General features: G+C 36.6%; 1 protein-coding gene across 7 annotated transcripts in view; it reads left to right on the top strand.

Annotated features, from left to right (window-relative positions):
- The window catches only part of LOC149072557 (bromodomain adjacent to zinc finger domain protein 2B-like), a 339,679-nt gene that overhangs the window by 59,551 nt on the left and 261,288 nt on the right, over positions 1–18,840 (top strand). The window contains exon 1 of one of the 7 annotated variants that reach the window (XM_089247416.1): positions 6,154–6,355. The exons of the other annotated variants lie outside the window; for them this stretch is intronic. The gene's annotated coding sequence lies outside the window, so the exon portion shown is untranslated. Of the gene's footprint in view, positions 1–6,153; positions 6,356–18,840 lie in introns of those variants that run through there. 7 annotated transcript variants of the gene reach the window in all.

The following is an 18,840-nucleotide window of genomic DNA, read 5'->3' as shown; positions in this document are numbered from 1 at the left end:
ATCACAGAGAGAACATGTCATTTGCAAACAATGAGTAAAAAGTCGGTAGTAAATGTGATAAAAAGCTATGCTTAGATTCACTACAAGATTAAAATTCTTTACGCGAAAGTGTGACTGTGTGTGGTGAATACTTTTTTTTATTTCAATGCAAAATTAATTACCTATGATAATAATTAAGAAGGGATTAAACTTCCATCACGTGGTCATTGTGGAAGCGAATGGTTCTTCTGTGACTTATAAGGCTATCACCAGGTCCCACTGGTGATCATAATCTCATAAGGTTTTTCCTTAGATCCACGTGTTAGAAATGTGATGAATTAACAAGACGCGAAGACAAGACAAGACTAGAGTAGACGAATATAATAACCAAGATCATTAATTAAATTAAAAGCATTTTATGAATTTGGAAATTTTTTATAGATTGTATCATGGAAATTTTGCCACCTGTTCATCTGGTTTGTACAAAGTAATAGTGTCGGTCGCCTTTTAAGCATTAAATGTGAAATTGCCAATTATGTGATAGAGTCGACGACTGTGTTTAAGTCATTCCACCATCAGATTTTCTTTGTTCTATATAACTAATTGCACAGGATTTTTTAATCTTTGAACTGTGAATTAGTACTTTCTGTAAAACAACGCGCTATTTATTTTTGTGGCGAGATGAGCGATATACAAATACAAATACAAAATGCCACAACAGGCAAAATGCCCAACGAGGTGATATAATGTGTTCAGTTTCCCAAATATTTTGTGTTCCATCAATCCTTCTTCGGAAATTTTATTTTCTCATCGCCCTCCCCCAACTCAAGCCAACCCATAGGGTCTTATGTTATTATACCTGTAGCATTTACCGCCCCTCTGAACTATTCTATCACTCCCCCGGGGGGCGATATTGCCCACTTTAAGAAACTTCAATCTAGAGATGAGTGGGTAATTTAAATATTGAGGATACCGCGGTGGGGGGAGGGGGGTCTTTCAAGGTCAAATCAGGGGTACATTCAGCTATTGCTAATGGAGGATTGAAATGAATGCCACATAACATGATAAGAATTGGTTTTATTGATCACGATGCTTATTAAACTAGAGTACTTGAGACTTTTCCTATACACATTCGAATAAAAGGGCGGTTCGTATATCCACGAAGTGAATCGGTTATTAGGAAGGATTGAGAGTTCACACATCAAAACACATCATCAGTATTTTGGAAATTCAATATAGAAATAAGTATTTTCGGCAAGATATGATGTCCAGCAAGGGCTTCCGACTATATGAAGTGGGTGTTTTGAACTCCACCATGACAATGAACAATTGATGAAAGATTCGTGATGAAATAGGATGACACAACATGGTGAGGATTTTGATTGGTTCATCTCTATTTTCGAATCGCGTGCGATATGGTTTCAGTGAAAAACATTCAATCATCTTTCGTTGTACTCTATGAATTCTCAAATTCGTTAACTATGAATTCAATTCATACTTGTTTAGAATACAGTAATATCCCGCAGTGTACGCAATGGGGGGGGGGCGACAATAAGCGTGATAGTCGGAGTGAAATTCTTCCTACAAATATATTAAATATCAGTTAATTGGAACCAATATTTCTGAAAACACGTCTCATCAAAAAAACTGCAATCAAAAACGCTGGTTTTTTCTTGCATAAATACAGAATTAAAAAATAATATTAAATTTCACAAAATTAACTCCAAAATACATATGTACAAACGAACGTAAATGTGAAATGATATTTTATAACATTTTTGTCCATCGAAAGAAGTGAGCTTCTTGTGTTAAAGCAGCGTATTTTTTTTATTGATTTTTATTACTTTGCATAAAGTCGAGTAAACAAATTTCCAAGAGTGTTGAAATTAGAGTAGCAGGTGAGTGACCAGTTGCGTTACCAATAAATATTGAATATCATAATTTTGAACTCAACATATTAAATGATGATTGAACCATTCTGCAAAAATGGAAGGTATGTTTCCAAATGGTTCCAAGACCAAAATTGATTTCCAAAATCTCCGGCAAGGTGTAGATCTTGAGCTGCTTTCCTGGATTCTACTTTAGCACCTTAAGAATCTCATCAGCTTGGCTACAAGAGGTGTTCTGATTGAATGGACGATACATTCTTACTTGATTATCACATCATAATTAATAATAATATTTCTCCCATCTCAGCTTTAATCTCATAACACTTAGGAGTATTGCTGAATTCCGAGAACTAGGGATTTCTCACAGAAAATTGCTCACGTCTGGGTATGACTGTATTCAGTTCTTGATATCTTGTAGAGATCCTGCATCTTAATGAATCATGACCCAGTTGATGGATTTCTACAAGAGTTTGAACTTCCGTGTAAGGTTAGGAAGAATGACCTTAACCTTTTTGTATACATGAGTATCGTACCATCCTCACTTGATCATGAATATATCTCTCTCTTTCTCATTCTCCCGGGCCGTTAGTTGCCGATTCTGAATGTAATGGTACATTCTTATATTCAACACTTCAACTACAACTGCTCTTGAACATTTCACAAAAGCGGCGTTTTCGCTGATCTCCTACAATCATCCCGCATTCAAAGTCCGTCAAATCACGTTTTTTTCGCCCATATCTTCGCAAACAATTCACCAATACTACTGTCCTTCCCTTTTTTATAATAGTCTAGCCTTGTAGCGGTAACAGTGTGACGTTATAGCTCATTTGCTTAACCCTTAAATGCGTAGCTTAGCATATGTGAAAAGGATTCTTTAAACGTTCATTACTGCAGCTAGAGTTTGAAGGTAAAAATTCAGAATCACCTTTGCACATAAGGTGAGGTCATATTCTTTCTATTTTGTATTTTGAATTTGTTAAATGTCCCAATTTACGACAACAACTTTTTATTTGTTGCAAAGCATGACGAGGGGGGGGGGGCTGTGATTACGCTAATTTATTAAAATGTTTTGTTTGCATTCCCTTTTTGTTTTACCATTTTCATTTACCTTGAAGTTTGCAATCCGAATTTTTTTTTAGGCTGGCATTACACTATAAAAGTTTTATGTAAGTTATTTTGAAAAACTTGGAAAATGCAACCAATAAGCGCATCGGTTACATAACCGATGCGCGTATTGGTTGTTCTTATCAAGTTTTGTAAAAGATCTTTTATTAAACTTTTATAGAGTGTAGTCCTGACCTTACTATATATAGTTTGAATCACACAGAAAGTTTTAGGTAGTTAAAAAAAAATTTGGAAAGCAATATTGCTTCAATACTTTCATTTTATGTGTGATTTTTAGGGCTTTGTATGTCTTCAATAAGGTCTGTATAAGCAGTTCAATTTGAAATCGATTTTTTTAATGATTTTTCCGGCTTTCAATACGTGTCATTAATTATGAAAAAAAAAATTATCAGCTCGAAAAAAATTGAGCATTTACAGGTTAAAACTGTCAGGTGACCATAATAAAATGACCGCTCGGAGCACCGTATTTCAGCGTGTATAAGGAACCCCTTCTTTTGCAAAAAGTTGGTCCCCTTTGGTCCCAAAAATAGGAGGGGTTTCTTTATACATGGATAGTATTATAGTATATCTTTTAAACTTATTTTCAAATTTGAAGCCCATACAATCGGGGGGTTCCTTATACACGTTAAAATACGGTATATTCTTACTTGAATATCACGTCAAAATTGAAAATATTTTTCGTCTCAGCTTTAATCTCGTAACACTCACGAATACTGCTGAATTCAAAGAACCACACGCAGGCATTTCTCATAGTTAATCGTGGAACTTCGAAATCGCGCAAATCGGTTTATGACCAAAGCCTCCTAGATACTACAGCCGACGCTCAGTATAACGACCCCCCATCGTTCCACGGGAAACGGGCGTTATATTGGTAGGTCGTTGTATCAGAAAGAAAACATAGAGAGAGAGAACAGTCGTTACATGAAAATATTTGGGACTTTTCCTACCGGTCATAATAATGGAATGGTCGCTATAACGTGGGGTGTCGTTATAACGAGCGTCGACTGTACTAGGTAACTATCTAGGAGATATATTTTGTATAGCAGCAAAATTTTTGTATGAGTTGATTATTCAAACTTTTAAATATAAATCTCCTAAATTTGAGTATATACGAATTTAATTAATATATATATATATAATTAGTATATATATGAATTTAATTAATGCTTTTACTTCTCTGTCCTCAGTATAGGCTACTTCTGATTAAAATTCTAGTTAATGTGGATGTTTTCTTTCCTCAAGAGCTTGGTATGATATAGGCTGATAAGTTTTTTTAATGAAATATTCAAGATTCAAATGACAAGCAGCATTCTCGTCTCATTATTCTTCGTCCGAGACCTGGTGAATTGGATTTGAGTGTTTGTCCTACATTTGTCTCATTTAAATCATAAAATCCAACGGATTTTGTCATTTTAACTACGTCATATCCTCAATTTGCAAACCCATTTTTAAGATTAATACCAAACTTCACCCAAATTTCGCTAGTTTTGTGCGATTTCTAAAAACTTTTCAAAATCGCGTTATAGCGATATTACGTAAAGCCAAGTATGAATATCTGTATATTCAATTCGTGATGAAAGATCTTGCACGAATCTCTTGATGAGTCACGTGTCGCAGTCGACGGATTTCTACAAGATGTTTTAACTTCCGTGTAAACGTTAGGAAGAATGACCTAATCCAGAGGTGCTCAACCTTTTGTAGAGTGCGAGCCACTTCATTGATTTCACTTCATTAAGTGATCTAGAACAGCGCCGCAGGTTATTAAAATTATCTGTAAATGCACCGCAGGTCGCCCAAGTGCTCTGGTACTGGGCCACGGTGATCTGTAAATATTACGCGGACACTTAAGTGGTCTGTAAATGTGCCGCGGCGATCTATAAATAAGCCGTGGGGCACTTGAGTGATCTGGGAGTGCATCGCGGGACATTTGGGTGATCCGTAAATGTGTCACGAGTCATTTAAGTGATTTTGAAGTGCACCGCAAGCTTCTTAAGGGATCTGGAACTGTACCGCTTGTCGCGTAAATGCTCTGGAACTGCGCCGCGAATCACTCAAGTGATCCGGGAATATGTCACAGGCCACTAAAGTGATGTGGAACTGCGTCGCAGGTCACAAGTGATCTGGAAATGTGTTGATTAGTTCGTTTTTACAAAATTATGTTTGAGGTCGCCGGCCGTGGGTTGAGCATCGCATCGTATGACCTAAACCTTTTTGTATACGTGTGTGTATCGTACCATCCTCAAAATTCGATCATGAATATCTCTCTTTCTCTCTCAACGTCCCGGGCCGTTAGTTGCTGATTTTGAACGTAATGATACATCCTTGTGGTAGGGGATTTTTAAGATCCCGCGCATCGGTGGAGAGTATTAGCCACACACAGACACACACGCGCCGGCCTCTCCTGGGCTGATTACAACACAGGTCGGAAAAGGAGTAGGAAAAAGGATGGTGATGCTGATGGTAAAGATTTTTAGCCGAGTCGTTGCATTGCGAGAAATGCCATTTGTAAGCTTACAAAAGGAGGCGGAAACTAAGCAGTGAGGGATTGAAAGAAGGAAAGAGAGAGAGCACATAGCAAAAAGGAGTGAAATAAGGGAGCTTGCTCAGGAGTGCGAGGAATGAGCGAGGAAAAGAATAAAAAAAAATATTCTCTTTCCTTCGAATAGATGTCTGAAGTTATCGATTTTTGCAGAAGGTAAAAGAGTGGTGCCGGATGAGAAAGAGAGAGAGAGAACTCCACACAGAAGATGCCAATGCTGAGACACAAACACTACCAGCCCCCCAATCACCCAGGACTCTGGCAAGAGATGTCTTGCAGTGTCTGAGAAAAGAGAGCCTTAACTCCCTTTTGCCTTCCATTCCACGACCACTCTCTTCTCTCATCCTATTCCTTCTCTTTCATTTTCCCCCGTTTTCTCATTTAGTTTTAAGAACACCAACGGCCATTCCTCTGTAGCTGGTGGTCGTAATTGCTAACGCCGAACCACCTCCTTCTGATTTCCATCCAACACTCACCCCTCTTTTCTACAAAACGTGTGCATTCGTAAAGGCTTGGATTCTCAGCTTGCGGAATAATAATAATAAATAATAAAATATCAAAAAAAAGTGGAAGGAATAATAATAAAAAAAAACATCTCTCTCTTTCTCTCTCTCCCTCTTTATGCTCTGGACCCCGGAATTTTTCCTGCTTTCAGAAACTCCTGTTTTCTCCGGCAGTCGAGGATACATTTCCCGCGCTCTTAACACACAGAGAGTGTGAGAGATGGTTTTTACTGTAACGTGCGTACAGCTGGTTGCTAAGAATTTGCGTGATCCATGATATTGGTCCAGTGGATTTGTAGGGGCCACGGATGGCAATCCAGGTAAGTTCAGCATTTTAGTCATTTCATTGTCTTCTTAGTGGTTAATTCATCCGTGATCTGTTGGATATTGTTTTCGTTTTTGGTCAAGTTGGGTAAGTGTGTTTTTGTTATTCTTTTTTTGTACTACCGTGGTACCGTCTATTTGGCTGGATATAACTTTTATACTTCACAAACACGTCGATATGATCTAACTTCAGATCTTTGGGAATCTGCTGACAGACATGAACTCATGCTAATTTCTACGGTTAACATGTTTCCGTTAACAATCCGTATTTTATTTTTGTGTTTTTGTTAATAAATGACTTTTACTTGCTTCTAAGAGCCTCCTCATTATTGGGAGAGTCACCAAAGATCCATAAAAGACACCGATTCTTGAAAAAGATCCTCTAGAAAATTTTATTATTAGGGTTGCTCTCAACTTCGAATCTGATATCAAAAGAATGTCATAGTCTAATATATAATAACACACACAGTCTAAATCTTAGTTTCCCTAAGTTTTTGTTCCATCGCCCCCAATTCAAGCAACCCATAGGATCCTATACTAAACCTAAAGATTCTACCGCACCCCGGACCGTTTCATCGCCCCCAGGGGGCATCCTGCCCACTTTGGCAAACACTAGTCTAAATCAAGCATCTTCAACCCGTTGCTTGCGAGCACCATGGTGCTCCCTGAAATCCCGAGAGTGCTCGATGCTTGTGTCCAATTTTGTGCTCGCGAGCATTTGATCAACGTTCCAATTGAACACCTTGTACAAACTATACATTCAAGGATTGAAATCATTCTGATTTCATGCATTCGTATGTCAAACTTGCTGTGAGGATGCTCTTCTTTTGGTGATGGGTACAGGAAGTGCTCGCGACTAGAAAAAGGTTGAAGACCTCTGGTCTCTAAATAATGATCCCTAAAGCATAAAAGTAAATATGTATTCCTTCGAATAAACTTTTTAAATGATAATATACTAATAGACTCTTGAGGAACTTAAAATCTTCTATTCTATTCTAACTGAATACAATTTTCTGCGTATAATTTCCGCATGCAAATTTTCTAAGGAGAAGAAGGCAGGGACTACTGTGAGGACAAGATATCACTATAATCCGCAGTGGCGTATAATCTATATATGCAAATTCCTTATTGTTACTTTCATCACGTAGGACGCCTATCTAAATGCCATCTCCCATCGGCAGATAAAATAAATGTTTGCGAATTATTTTTAAAAATATTTAATTTTTAGTCTAGCCTCTCAGAAAAACAAGCTGCAGATAATACGTAACGGTCTATAATCCACAATTGTTACTTCAATGCATAATCCGCAGATTATAGACAAGAAATTTCATCAATGTTGTGGGGAAAAACTATAATATTGGTTCTAAATTCTTTTGTGGAAATATTGAGCTTATCTGATTTTCATCCGTGTTGTGTAAAGAATTTAGAACGGTTCCAACACGTGTGTATGTAAGTTTTTTGGGCAATGCAGTTTTGTATGCAGCGAAACAAACTTCCGATTTTTGAAAAGACAACACGAAATCTTTAAAATCTAATTAAATTTTCTTGGGTGATAAACCACAAAGAATTAGGGTAAAAATTCATATAATATATATTATTCGTTATAAACAGTTATTTGCCGTATAATTCTTGATATGTATTGAATGCGACACACACAGCGTAATAACAACAAAAGTTTGTGGATCGTGACCTTGAGGTTACCATGCATTTTCAGGTAAAATCGTAATAACAAAAAATATATATAAAATAAATTTTTGCTTATATAGTAATACCGAGTTATTTCTATGGACTTGTATGGCTTTTCGTTGAATTCCTTGAAGATAGACATGTCTGATGTGATGGTATTAAAAAAAATCCTCTACCCTTTCAAATAGCTTTAACAATACAGAAACGTGCTCTACATAACTGAGTATCCCGTGACTCAAAACCCCACCCAAATACAGCAATTTTGATCAATTGAATGAACCGATTCAGGCTGGCTGGTTTGTTATTTAAAACGCAAAGATCGATTAGTGAAATTTGTCTACAGAGGTAAAAAGGTCAGTCAGTATGCACCTGATAAGTTGAACGATTGGTTTATATCATTTGATTATGACGCTGGAAATATTTTAGCGGTAGTGAAATTTCATCAGTAAATTTTCAGGATCTCAGACTAGACTCTCAACAAGGATGCGGGTTCTTACGGCAATCTTAAATCTAATTATGCAATGAATTTAAGCCATGGTGCGGCAAATATGAAACAGTAGGCTGTAGTACTGTTGTCATTTATATTGAATGGCTTGTGAACTGGATTTCTGTCTGAGGTTTGAACATCTGAACTTGCTGATTAAATTCAATATCATACTTATTATGTCTCGGCACGGGCATCTCAGAACCCAAGAAACCATTGGGCATAATAAACTTGATATTATGAATGGAAGTTGTATTCCATTACCATTTATCGCTAATTTTTGGATACTTGTAAGTGCGAAATTTTGTCAAATTTCTCACATGATGTAGTAGTCTCAATATAATTTAAATTTTAACATACTAATTAAACAAGTAGATACATATTATTAGAGCCCGAAAGTTCAAGTGAAATGCCTTTTTTTGCCTATTTTCAAACTTTTTTGGTAAAAATGCCTTTTTTGAAGTTTTCCTGCCATAAATGCCTATTTTAACATATTTTCAAGTTTATTAGTGAATTTAAGTGGCCATAATCTATACAACTTGAATAGTTTGATCATTGAGACAAAAGAATTGATGTTTTTAAGATTTTCCAACTCTCTCGGTAAGCCTACCAATTATCATCAGAAAGCCCTACCCCACCCCTTCCAGTCCATTTAAACGGGAATAAGTGATCTGAGAGATATATATAAAGAAGTTTGTGTTGTCGTGCATTAACTTTGCTTTGGCCGGATGGTGTTAGACGTGAATGATTTTATTTCAGATAAACGCAGCTCATGTTGCATACGAGGTAATATAAAAAAAAAGTTAATTTTTTTACTGCATTAGAACAAGGTATATTTCAACTATTGATATGATAATGATCATTCCAAATAATTCATTAAATAAACGAGAATATTCGCAACTTGAAGAAGTCCCACAGGTCCTTTTTTCTACGGGCTCCGCGTCTGGTAATTGTGGTCCTGGAATTGACCTAATAATGAGGGTCTAGTGACATTTTATTTTGCCCTTGAAATTTGTTTAATTTACATTATAATGAAGTTATTATAAACCATAATTAAAGCAGTAGAGGGGATTAAATGCAACCACTTTTTCAGCTAGTTTTTAGACCCTTTATACCTTAGTTTTAGTTATTTTTCTTTTTTCCATAAATTATAAATGCCTTTTTTTAGTGCCTATTTTAGGCATTTTTAGTGCCTTTTTGCCTGCCTATTTTGACCATTTTTAGTGTTTACTTCCGGGCTCTATTATATACCCATAGTTATAAGTGAGTGGATTTGTATTAACATTTGTGAACTAAAATAATATCCAAAAATAGCTCATAGAAAGATTTATAGCTAGATTTCTGGACCTAAATTTAGTTCTTTTTGTAAGGAATGTTTTGTCACACAAAATTTTGATCATTGATGTAGTTAACCAGACCGAGACCTGCCGTTTCAAGCTGATTCCAAGTGGCTATGCAAAGATATCCATGCGTGAATTTGAATTAGTGTTATCCGAAAAAATAATTTTAAAGAGTATAATATTTCAAAATTTTATAACGTAGTTTTGTAAAAAAGTTTTTTTTAATGAAAAACAGGGAAATAGGGAAATACCCCCTCCCCCGTTTAGAAAAATTATCTAAAATTTGGACGATTTTTTTCATTTATCAATGAAATTTGGAGGACTGAAATTGTATTTTGGTGCGCGATGTACGCATGTATAGATGAGTATTGGCAAACACTGACTTGAATCCAAACTTGGACCAATTGAACTTGGAATTGATGCAACAAAGCAAAAAAGTATGTCTTTTTTTTTTCGAACCTATCTCTAAACCCAAGCCAAATCAATCCATGTCCAACCCACAGTCAGATTTGATATCAATTTTAACATTCCATTGACTAAACCAGGTGTACTTTCACCTTGTAGTCCTCAACTATTTATCACCTATCGTGTTTTGGATTACATTTTTGATAATTTTGTTCTTAATTTCGTTAAATAATTCGTTTTTCATGAAATTTTTTTTCATTTTAACCTCTTAGCTCTAGAAGTGCATAATATATGTGTACAGTAAAGCCCATCTTAACGGACACCTCTCAGATGCGGTCTCCTTTCTTTTACGACCAACTTATAATTGCTCCCTGTATAGTAAAAGTATGCATTTCAAACCTCTGATGAACGGTCAATCCTCTTTTACGGACGAATGTTTTTGTCCCACCGGTGTTCTCAAATACTGTACTTCATTTTTAATGGTTTTAAATGTTTTTTATAATGGTTCTTTTTTCAAATTGAAACGAAGTATGCTTAAGGGTACCTAACTCAAATTGCCCTAGTAAAGATATCGACCCAAATAAAAAATTAATTAATTAATTATTCTTTTTAAAGGGCATTTTGACATACAACAAACTCATATCAACCAGAAATATAAAATTGATGGTCAGTTTTGGCTCAGGTGCGAAGAGGTTAAACATTGCAGTCTCGGAAATTTATCGGATGAAATGCAAATTTTTAATCTTTTGTCGGTTTATCCGAAAACTATTTTATTCAAATTTAATTTTTCAAAGAACTTTCGATGGTGCATACCTTTCGAATACCGTCCATCAATTTTTCTGACATAGAAAAAAACATTTCGACTTTCTCTGTCACGGTAGCGATAATACGGAAATTATCTAATTAAAATGTTATTAAGCCAGTTGAGTGGGTCGAAAACCATTCACCGGCGCACTCTCGTCAAAATTAACTTTATTATCATTTTTGTTATTATTATTATTACTATTATTGAGATTCATTGTTTCATGTAATTGCGTATTGTGCTAAATACAGCACCCGATTATAATCGATCATTTGACTTCAAGTACTTGAAAATCTTATCACTCAAAGCAATACGTTGTTAGATCAGTTATCTCTTCGTCTTTTCCCCCTCAAACTCATTCCATACATTTTAGGATATTTATTCATTTTATTTTAAATTAATTTAATTTCTTTTCCATGTATTTTCGTTATAATAGAAACTTTCAATGTTTTCAAGATATCCCAGCAGCCCACACTTCCCGATAAAAACGTCTCAGAAGCTAATTATTACTTTTTTAATCACGCATGTTGAAAAACTTTCTCCAACACTTTTTTAATAAAATTAAATTTAACAAATTCAAATAAAATGGTTTCTCAAATGAGTGAGAGTTAATGACTTTTATTTGTTTAACGATCATTTTAATTAAATGTTTATGAGGATTATTAGATCATCTTTATTTCTAATTAGTGCTATAAATGATATAATGAGAGGTTTTTTCGTAACAATTTCCTTTTAGGGTAGTTTTTATTTAAGAAAAACCAAGACTTTTTCTATAGATTTTTTCAAGTAGACATGTAAGAGAGGAAGAGTAAAAAACCGGTTAAAACTAGATTTGTTTCCGCTTTTGAGGAATGCAATGAGCGCCACGGACAGAAAAGAGGACCATATTAGAAAGATTTTGTTTGTTATTTATTTTTTTCTCTCTGAAGCATGGTTTTATTTTTTTTTTCATGTTTTTTGTATCAACGACCTATATCAAGCAGCAGAATTACTTAATGGTGTTCGAGTGAGTGCAATCGTCGTGTCATCGAGTTTTGACTCTCCATGGTCTGGTGTATATTTGAATATACATGGTCAAAAAACCCATTATACCAGTACATTTCTCGACCTATGGTCCGCGACGATGATGGTACAGGTGGTCCGTAGGCTGGGTTGGCAAATTACCGGGTTTTTTTGGTTTTTCGGGTTTATGATACTGAAGCACGAGGAAAGCAAGTTATACATGCCAGGGGCGGATCTAGAGCTCGCTGTTCGGAGGGGTGATTTTGAAAAACTCTAAAAATTGGTCCCAGCACATGATGACCATATATCCCGTATTTTGTCCGCGATATATTCCCGTTTTTCTGTTTTTTTCCTCCATCCCGACTTTTTTGAAAAATTACATGGTTAGTCGAGGTTTTCTCGAATTTTTTATTTAATTTGTTGCAATATTATCATATAGAAGTTCTGAAAATTTCATGAATTATCGCATTTCGCTTGGAGGGGGTGATCCCCCCCCCATAGAGCCGCCACAGATATATGCTGTAGCCTACATAAATATAATAGACCTAGTAATCTATGATAATTATTATATCAGTGGTGGTTCATTACAAAAAATTCTGAGGGTGACAAAATCGTTTGGAATCTTATTATGATAAAAGGGTTTATGAGATGGGTTTTTTTCAAGGGTTTTTCCTCTAACCCCCTATTAAATAGCATTTTGAATATACCTAGATTTATTCATTTCCCTTTAAATAGAGTAAATGGCAATGCAATAACACCATTAGAAAGCATACTGATTGCGAGTAAGTGCATTTTTAAGGTGTAATTTCCGGTGGGTTTTCTCAAGGGTCTCTTTTCGGGTCTTTCATCTGGATTTTTTCGGGTTGGGAAAAAACAGACCAACCCTGTCCGTATGCAGATTTCGTAATTTTAATTCTAATCGAATGTGAAAAATTATTCAATTGTTGCAATTGACATTAGTAATATCCTTATAGGTTCAGATAAAAATTAGACCTTCATATATATACTTAGGCTAACAATATCTCATTGAGGGAAATACGATAAATTGCGATACTAAATATGAAGTATCACTGATTTTGATTTTAAAAAAATGGAATTTCCGACAATTTTTCTAATTGTTACTAAAATTGCAGAAGAGTGTGGCAATGAAGGACTTCAGCAAAAAGCAGTAAACAAAAACTCTATTTCACGAAAAAAACATTCATCATGATTGCAGGACCATATTTTATTGAAAAAAAAAAACGCGGTTAAACAGTAATCTCTCTCTGAAATAAGAAAAAACTGGTCATCATAATTCTTAACAAAAAAAGTTGATACAAGTCACTAAAATCACCAATTGTTGCTGAGATGGCTGAAAATTACAAATGAGTGAAAAATGAAGGGCTACTGGAACCTGCAGTGAATTGAAATGTAGTTCACAGAAAAAACGTAGAACATGTGTGTGTGTGTGACAAATATGTAAGATGAATATTTAGTTTGTAGTCATAATTATCATATATATGTAATATAACTTATTAATTATGAAAGTAATCTTCATTTACGACTCTATTAAAGATTACAAATTCAAATAAGCTTCGTTGGAAAAAATGGGGCAATTGTATTGAAAAAAATCGCAACGAACAAAAATACAGGAATGTCCTGTAAAATACGGGACATGTAGTCCAACTACTCGTGTTGTAAGTTAGTGAGTGGTCCGTCGAATTGTTTTAGAATTGTTCTGGTTCTTTTGTTCAGAAAGGTTGAGAAATACTGCATTATACCGATTTCTTTTCTTAAATTTCTTTGGTATTTTAGAAAGTACATTTTTTTAGTGTCATCTCAGTACAAAATACGGCTATTTAATACTTTTTTTTATTTAATACTTTTTTTTATTTAATACTTTTTTTTATTTAATACAAATACAACGCCACAACAGAGAAAATGCCCAACGAGGTGGCTGATAAAAAGATGCCCATAAATCTAGAAAGAGTTGATTCTTTTTATCGGTGTAATTTTTTTAAGAGCTGCTAGACTAGAAATTGGAAATAAAATTCAAGATAACAATTATTCAACTTTACTTAGCAATATTTTATCAGTTTATTGGTAACAGTAAAATAAAAAAAAAACTGTATATTTTATCCTTGATTTTGTCCATTGTAAGTAATTGAAAAATCCACTCTGAGTAATTAAATTGTTGTGTTGATGTATTGTTTTTCAATTAAAAATATGCTAATAGCACCAATTTACGTTCGTTTTTGTAAAAAAAACAATAGTTTTCAATAAGTTTCTATGGAAATGAACGGTAGAGGGGTTAAGATAGAGACAAACATATCTGGCGTCTGATTCTCATGTGTTTTTCACGTGTAGTATCCGGTATACTGGTTGTAGGGTCGTCAAAAAAATTGAGCTTTACTTGCGTCTGATTTTCATGTATTTTCCACTTGTAGTATCTGGTATACTAATTGAAGGATCCGCAAAAAAATTGCTTTATATGCGTCTGATTTTGTTTTTCGTTTGTAGTATGCGGTATACGGAATTAAGCTTAATTAAAAATTAAGCTTTACATGCGTCTGATTTTCATGTGTTTTTCTCACTTGTAGTATCCAGTATACTGATAAAAAAAGTTTCCAAAAAAATTAAGCTTTATATGCGTCTGGTTTTCCCATGTGATATCCGGTATACTGATTGTAGGGTCCTCGAAAAAATTAAGCTTCACATGCGTCTGGTTTGAAGGGTTTGTTTGACATGGATTTTTTTCCGGTTTTGATCGGTTTGGGCAGGATTTTCTCAAGGCTGTGTCTTTTACCCTGGCGAGAAAACGCACCTCTACACCATTTCTTCTCTGGCTCACTTATTCCACCTTCACACCCCTTACATACTCTACTACTGTCTCTGGCTATCAGCTGTAATTCGCATTCGTAAAGTATTCGCTTCCGATCGATCGTCCTGCGTCACTCTTCGCGCTCGTTCACGTTTTGACGCTGCTTTTATGTATGTATGTGTGTGTATGTGTAAATACACGAGAGAGAGAGAACGTATAAATATACATTCATTTTGCCTTAGCAGGAGATGCCAATGAGGGACAAAATGGCGAATGACTCTTTGTGGGCTCTCTGGATAAGTTTTAAGTGATGCGCCTGCTGAGATTATTGTGTTAGTATCTCTGCATGTGTTCTGTGTTATAAGGGAGGGATACCGCAGAACTATACATGATGCGTGCGTGTATAAATGATGGGTTAGGTTATTTTTTTCTTTTTTCTGATTTTGGTACCCGTTCATTTGAGGTAGAGATTAAATATTAAATGAAAATTATATAACTGCTTGTAGCTTGTTCGACCACGCGCTGGCATATATTTTACGAAACAAGTCCGAAAACTCGTCGTCGTGGCGTTGATACCTTAAAATACTTATCGTCACCGGTTTTTGATGACATGAGCTACGCTGGCGTTGGTGTGGGGTGATAGTTTCCTCAATGAAAACACGAACAATATTATATTTTCAGTGATATCTCAGCTTACAAATTTTTCGTCTAATGAAGGTTTTTTTCATGATTTTTCTGCCTCGGTTAGCAAATACGAATTCGGCTAACGAACATTTTCCTTGATATGGATACACGCGCCAACATAAAATAGCCACGTCATGAGCTGAATTTTAGCGTCAATCTATCAAAGAATTACTGTCACTGTCACTCAGGTCCGATTAACTCATGTCCACCTCGGAAACTTTTTCGTGATGTACCTCCACTTCTTTCTAAAATTTTTTAATCATTTCATGCAAAATGAAAGATTCAGCTGATACGTGTAAGAGAGAGCCGGACAACCATGTTTAAGGAAGGCATGTTCGCCGCGTGTTGCAGACGAAATGGAAGCGTTAGCGTCCGAATCAGCTGCAGGGACCAGCAGTGCTCGTGAAGCTGCCAGACGCTTGGACTTACCACCATCCTCGATACGCAATATTCTTCATGGAATCCTTGATCTGTACCAATACAGATTGCAGTCGTGCCATGAATTTTTACCAGCGGATACCGTACAGATGGAAGCATTTGCGAGGTGGGCTTTCTGCAAAATTGAACAGAATCCCACCTGGGTCTTTAATATCTTGTGGACAGATGAAGCTCATTTTACGCTTCATGGTGACGTTAATACTCATAACTGTCGCATCTGGGCGACGTCTAATCCACGTGAGTACACGCAGAAACCATTTCATTCCCCAAAACTGACAGTGTCGTGTGGGTTCACAGGTTCGTTCATCATAGGACCCTTCTTTGAAACGCAGTGCCCAGTAAATGAGTGGAAAATGGCTACGGTGATTGCGCAGCGTTATTTAACCCTTCGGCGCGAGTAGGTCGTGCCATGTTTGCGTGAAAGAGATGCGTTTTCTACCGTCACGTTTATGCAAGATGGAGCAACTAGTCACACTGCTACTCCGGTCAAAGCATTCCTGATACAGACGTTCGGGGAAGACAAAATCATTAGCAGGCGTTGCAGATTTCCATGGCCACCTCGGTCTCCAGATTTGACACCGGCAGACTTCTGGTTATGGGGATATTTGAAATCCCGGGTGTATCAATCCGGTCCATCCAAACTGTTGGAACTGAAAGATACGATCCGCCGAGAGTTGTCATGTATACATCCGGACCTGCTGCACTTTGCCGTTGCTGGATTTATGACTCGCCCGCAATGTGTTATCCCCTGTGATGGTGGTCATGTGGAACACATACTGCTGTAATAAACGATTTGGAGGCATTCTGTTCGTTATTATGGTTCGTCAGGAGGTTCGGCCCTGACTCCAAGGATTATGTGTGTGATTTTGTTGAGTCAGAGTTGAACTCCCCCCCCCCCCCCCAGGTTAAAAAAGAATATCTACAGCGAGAAAGAAAAAAAAACCGCCTTTGTGAGTACAGGTTCTGAAATGGTTAAGATTCCCCAACTTTGTTTAATGGTTTGAGCTAATGCGGCGTTTCTCAAAGTGTGCGTTGCGGCCCCTACGGGCGTCGCCGTGAGCTGGAGATATTGATTTGTATGAATTTTTACTCGTTGAAGTAGTTCTTACGTGTGGGAAAATATCCACGAAACTATATTGTATATTCTGGGGAGGCGCAGATAAACCATGAATCGGGCAAGTGGGCCGCGGGTGACAAAAGTTTGAGAACCATAGATATGTAATTCGACATCCATATTTTTTATGGGTATCTTTTTTTCAGCCACTCGTTGGGCATTTTGTCTATTGTGGCATTTGTATTTGTATGAGTGAGTGAGTCAGTAAATGATGCAGTAGTTGAGTGAGTGACAGAGTGAGTGACCTAGAGATCGAGTAAGTGTCCTAGTGGGTGAGTGGGCGACCTAGTGAGTGAGCGACTCAGTGGTAGACTGAGTGACTTAGTAAGTGCGTAACCTGGTGATTGAGTGTATAACAGAGTGAGCAACCTAGTGAGTTGATGATAGAATGAGTGGCCCAATGAGTGAATGACAAAGTGTGCGACATGAGTGAGTGACAGAGGGAGCGTCTTAGTGAGTGAGTGATAGAATGGCCTACCTAGTGACCTGGTGAGTGAGTGAGAGCGAGCTATCTCTTGTGACAGGACAGTTTCTCTCATTCAGTCGTTCACTTGCTCCCTCTATCATTCCTTCACTCATGTCGAACTGATGTCAGTTAATTGTTTGTCGGTTAATTTTCCCAGCGATGAATTTTCCTAGTGATGAATTGTTGTAGGTGACTTTTCCGCACACACGTTGGCTGCAATTATCAATATCATGTATTTAAGATCCTCGGAGGCTCTCAGATATTGAAGACTTTCATTCATGATAAATTTTCATTGCATTAATTTTATTTAAGGTACAAGCATTTTTTGGCTGGTTATTTTTGAGTAGTACAGTATTTCTGTAAATTCCAAGTGCATAAATTCTTTTTTGGATTCAATCGACTCCTGCCCTCGTCCTTTAAATGACATTAGGGATCCGGAGAAGGGGGGCCCAGAAGATTTTTGGCTCTGGTGTGAAAGATGCATATGTGTCTTAAGACTCATATTTTTCATTTCTATAACTCGATGTAATTTTAAGCTACGGCTTTTTGTTGGGTTAAATATAAAATAAATAGTTTTATGACTCTTATTACTGTATTTCTCGGCTCATTTCAAGGATATTGGGGCCATGATGTATATTTTGTTTGCAATATGGCTTTTTTTTAAGTATCGAGCTAATAGCGTATGCTTTTTTTATTGTTTTTTTGTTAATCCGAGTTGGTCTCGAATTATCGAAACTATACTGTTCTAATTACCTAGCAGTTACACTACAAAGCAAATAATTGGTTATTACAATATATGCATGTTCGACTCGTAGCCCGCGGGCCAAATATGGCCCTCGGAGTCATCTGATGCCGCCTGCGACCTCAAACCTAATTTTGAAAAAAAGGAACTCAGCGGAACATTTCCAGATCACTCAAGCGATCCATGGTGAAGTTTCACATCGCTTAAGTGACCCGCGACGCATTTACAGATCGCTAAGCACGGACCTGCGACATATTTACAGTTCACTTCAATAACCTGCGGCTCACAGTTCCAGATCACTCAAATGACCCCGGCACATTTACCAATTACTTGATTAACCTGCATCACAGTTCCAGATCACTCAAGTCAAGCAGCCCGTGGCACATTTACAGATTACTCAAGTGACACGCGGCACAGATGCAAATCAGTCAAGTGGCTTGCGGCACAATCACAGATCACTCAAGTGACCTGCGGAACTGTTCCGGATCACTTCAGGGGCCCGCGACACGTTTTGAAAC

This window comes from Pholcus phalangioides, unplaced genomic scaffold (genome assembly GCF_987345545.1).
Source record: "Pholcus phalangioides strain wild (caught in Gottingen) unplaced genomic scaffold, Ppha-v1.0 ptg000017l_1, whole genome shotgun sequence".
NCBI lineage: Eukaryota > Metazoa > Arthropoda > Arachnida > Araneae > Pholcidae > Pholcus > Pholcus phalangioides.
This window is presented reverse-complemented; position numbering and strand designations above follow the sequence as displayed.